At 42.9% G+C, this 4,528-nt stretch overlaps 1 pseudogene; it reads left to right on the forward strand.

The window, feature by feature from the left end:
• Nucleotides 1-3,755: 3,755 nt before the first annotated feature.
• On the forward strand, nucleotides 3,756-4,100 carry LOC103730535 (annotated as a pseudogene).
• Nucleotides 4,101-4,528: the final 428 nt, after the last annotated feature.

Below are 4,528 nucleotides of genomic sequence, written 5' to 3' on the forward strand. Positions count from 1 at the left end.
ATGGAGGCTCACCCTTGCAATCTCAGAACTTGGAAGATGAAGCAGGAGGATCAGGAGTTCAAGGCAAGCTCTAGATACTTAGTGAACTAGAGGCCAGCTTTTGCTACATGAGACCCTGTCTCAAAAGCAAACAAAAACAAAACAAACAAATGAACAAATAAAGCAAACTTTCATTGACATTATACTGAATAGTGAACCGTTTTCCTCAAAGACTGGAAAAAAGAAGGATGCCTGTTCCTATCTCTTCTTTTTGGCACTACATTGGAAATCCTAGCAAGTGAGTAAGATAAGGTTACAAGACAAAAAAAAAAAGCATAACGATTGAAACAAAAATAAAAATATTGGTATTTGCAGATGATATAATTGTTGATGCAGAACACTAAAATCTACCCTGAAAATTCCTTCCAGGGTCACAAAACAAAGAGCAGAGCTGATAAGATAGTACAGCAGGTAAGGACACTTTCTCCCAAGCCTGATGACCTGAGTTTGATCCCTGGGACCCACGTAGTGGAAGGAGAGAAACAACACTTTTTAAAATTTTTTAAAAAAATTATTTATCTATTTATTTATTTTAATTTGGGGGGATGTCTTTTGAGGAGGGTCTCCCTGTAGCCTCAGTTGGCCTGGAACTCCCTATGTAGACCAGGCTGGCCTCAAACTCACAGAGATCCACCTGCCTCTGCCTCCTGAGTGCTGGGATTAAAGGCATGAGCCACCACACTGGCTTATTTTAATTTTTTATGTGCATGAGTATTATGCCTGCATGTGTGTAAGTGCGCCCGTGTTGTGCAGTGCCTGAGGAGGACAGAAGAGGGCACTGTATTCCTGGAACTGGAGTTATGTATGGTTGCTAGCCTCCATGTGGGTGCCGTGCTTCAAACCCATGTCTTCTGCAAGAACAGTCAGTGCTCTTAACCACTAAGCCATCTCTCCAGCTTAAGAACCAACTCCTAAAAGTTATCCTCTGACCTTCACATGTGCGAAGTGGCACCCATGCCCCCAACTCAACAAATACATTCTAAAATATTTTTTTTGAGACAGGGTCTCACTACATAGCTCCTGCTGGCTTAGAACTTGCTATGTAGAACAGGCTGGCCTCGATCTCACAGCAATTCTGCCTCTGCCTCCCAAGTGATGGGGTTGCCACAACACTGGTCAATTTTTTTTTTTAAAGTTCAAGGACAAAATATCAAACCATTTATGTTTCCATGTCATAATAACTAATTATACTAGCAACAAAACCTATCATATCAAGGAGTAAGTCCAGTGAAAGATATGTAGCATCTTTTGACTAAAAAGAAAAATCAAGGAAGGCCTTGAGAGATATACTTTTTTTTTTTTTTGACAGAGTCCTACAACTTGTGGGATTGTGGGAGTCCATTCTCTCCTTCTGCCATGTGGGTCCTAGGAATAGAACTCAGATTGTCAGGGGTGGCAAGAACCTTTGCCCACTGAACCATCTCTCCAGCCTTATATCTTTCAATAGATCTATTTTAAAATGATTAAGTGTGTGTGTGTGTGTGTGTGTGTGTGTGTGTGTGTGTGTGTGCACTTGTGCCATGGTGCACATGTGGAAATCATGGTGAGGCAGGGTCTCTTTTGTTGTTTCAGCTGTTGCACTGGTTGTGGTGGTTTGAATGAGAATGTCCCCCATAGGCTCCAAGTATTTGAGCATGTTGTCCCCAGTTGATGCTGTTTTGGGAGGTCCTAGAAGGTGTGGCCATGCTAGAGGAAGCACATCACTGGGGCAGGCTTACAGAGTTCTTAAGCCTTTCGGGATCTCCAGTTGCTCTCTGCTTCCTGTGCCTGCTTGAAGATGTGAGTGCTCTGCATTCTGCTCCAGCCACCTTCTTCCACCATGCCTGCTCTGCCATTATGGATCCTTACCCCTGGAACTGCAAGCTCAAATAAACTCTTCCTTCTAGAAGTTGCCTTGGTCATGATATCTTATCACAGCAACAGAAAAGTAGTGAATATACTAGCCCACAAGCTTCTCAGAAAAAGGTTCCCAGTAATTCTTTTGTCTCTGCCAAAGGAGTGCTGAGATTACTGATGTGCACCACTGTGTCTTGCATTTTACATGGGTTCCAGGATGGAACTGAGGTAACTTAGGTAGTCAGACTTGCACCACAAGTGCTTTTACCCACTGAGCTATCTCCTGAGCCCTGTTTTTTTGTTTTGTTTTTGATTTTTTTCAGACAGGGGTAGCCCAGGCTGGCATAGAATTCATTATTTAGCTGAGGGTGACCTTGAACTCTTAATCATCCTGCTTCTACTTTCTCAGTGGTGAGTCAGGTGTGTACCACTGTGATGAACTCTGCAGTTGGCAGTTGCGACCAAGGCCAAACTGGCATTTCTGAATCAGAGTTAGTTGTCATGGTGGAGGAGGAAAAACTGAGAAAAAGCATTTTATTGGTGCTTACAGATAAGTAGGTCATGCAGCAGTCATGACTCTCTCAGAAACATCAAATGCATTCAGTACCTACCAGGGAGAACTGAAAATGGCAGATCTTTGAAACATCCAGAGCCTAAGTCCTCCTGGAAGAGGCAACAAGCAGTTAGCGGAAATGTTAAAAAAGACAATAAGCCGGGCATGGTGGGGCACGCCCTTAGTCCCAGCACAGGGGCAGGCAGATGTCTGTGAGTTCAAGGCCAGCCTGGTCTACGTACTGAGTTCCAGGGGAGCTGGGGCTACAGGGAGACCCTGTCTCAAAAAGACAAAATAAATAAATAAGATGGAAGCTGGAATGGTGGTGCACACCTTTAATCCCAGCACTAAGAAAGCAGAGACAGAGGCAAGTGGATCTCTGTGAGACTGAGGCTAATCTGGCCTGCATAGTGAGTTCCAGGTCAGCTGGAGAGACCCTGTCTCAAAACAAAACAAAACAAAAGAAAAACAACAAAATAAAAACCAAAAAACCTAAGACAAGACAGAAAACTAAGGTGGAGAGTGACTAAGCAAGATACTCAACATCAACCTCTGGCTTCCATATGCATGTGCACACACATGCACACATCCTCATGAACATATATGCACAACACACACATACAGAATATATTGTTTTCAGGGGAAACTTTTTTCTTTTGTTTTGGAAAAATGTCAATTCTCCCAAAATTGATATGTAGATTTAATATGATCCCATAAAAGTTACATTGAAAAACTCATTTCATGTATGAAAGTCTACTTTGTATAATTGTGTTAATTTAATTTTTTTTTTTTGGTCTTTTTTGAGACAGGGTCTCCCTATAGCCTCAGTTGACCTGGAACTTGCTATGTAGACCAAGCTGGCCTTGAACTCACAGAGCTCCACCTGCCTCTGCCTCCCAAGTGCTGGGATTAAAGGCATGTACCACCATGCCTGGCCCTTAAATTTTTTTTAAGTGGGGTGCATACATGTAATTGAGTTTAAGGATAGACTGTACTACATAGTGAGACCCTGTCTCAAAAAACCAAAAACCAAACAAACAAAAAACATGATGGATGGAAAGATGACTCAATTAGCAAAGTGTTTGTCATACAAACATTAGGACCTGAGTTCAGATTCCTAGGATCCACATGAAAGGCATCTTGGGTATTGACCTGTAATCCCAGTACTGGGGAGTCAGAGACAGGAGGATACCTGAAACTTGCTGGGCAATGAGTGTAGCAGAAGCAAGCTTCAGGTTCAGTGAGAGATCCTGTCTCAAAAACTAATGTGCACTGCTCTTTTCCTTGGTGCTGCCTGCAAGGTGGCTGCCATCTCCTGCATGGCATCATGGCTGCCCTCAGACCTCTGGTGAAGCCCAAGATCCTTATAAAGAGGATCAAGAAGTTCATATGGCACCAGTCAGACTGGTATGTCAAAATTAAGCACGACTGGCAGAAACTCAGAGTGTTGCAAAGATTCAAGGGCCAGATCCTGATGCCCAATGCTGGTTATGGGAGCAACAAGAAAACAAAGCACATGCTGCCCCGTGGCTTCCAGAAGTTCCTGGTTCACTCTGTCAAGGAGTTGGACATGCTCCTGGTGTGCAACAGATGTTACTGTGCCAAGCTCACTCAGTGTTTCTTCCACAAACTTCAAAGAGAAAGAGAAGCACAGATGGCCATCAGTCCCTAACCCCAATAGCAGGCTGCATATCAAAGAAAACAAATAGAGGGTTCACACTCACATTTTATTTGTGCTTAACTGAAACCTCAAAAATTCCCCCCAAAAGTTAGACAGCAATTAAGGAAGACACCTGATGTTGACTTCTGGCTTCCACACATGTGCACCCATGTACACACATACATGAATGTGTGCACACATTCGCATATATGAAGACACACACACACACACACACAAACATGTTCATCTCGACTGACTGGAGAAAAAATGTTGAAAGTCAAGAATAGTGATGCATATCTTTAACTTCAGAGGTAATCCCAGGAATCTAGAAGTAGAAGCTGGAGTAGCAGGAGTTTAAGCTCATCTTCAGCTACATAATGAGCTGTAGCCAGTCTGGGTTACATAAGGCTCTGCCAAAAAAAAAAAAAAAAAAAAAAAAC

The sequence above is a fragment of the Nannospalax galili genome, unplaced genomic scaffold (genome assembly GCF_000622305.1).
Source record: "Nannospalax galili isolate Female #2095 unplaced genomic scaffold, S.galili_v1.0 scaffold212, whole genome shotgun sequence".
NCBI classification, from domain to species: Eukaryota; Metazoa; Chordata; class Mammalia; order Rodentia; family Spalacidae; genus Nannospalax; species Nannospalax galili.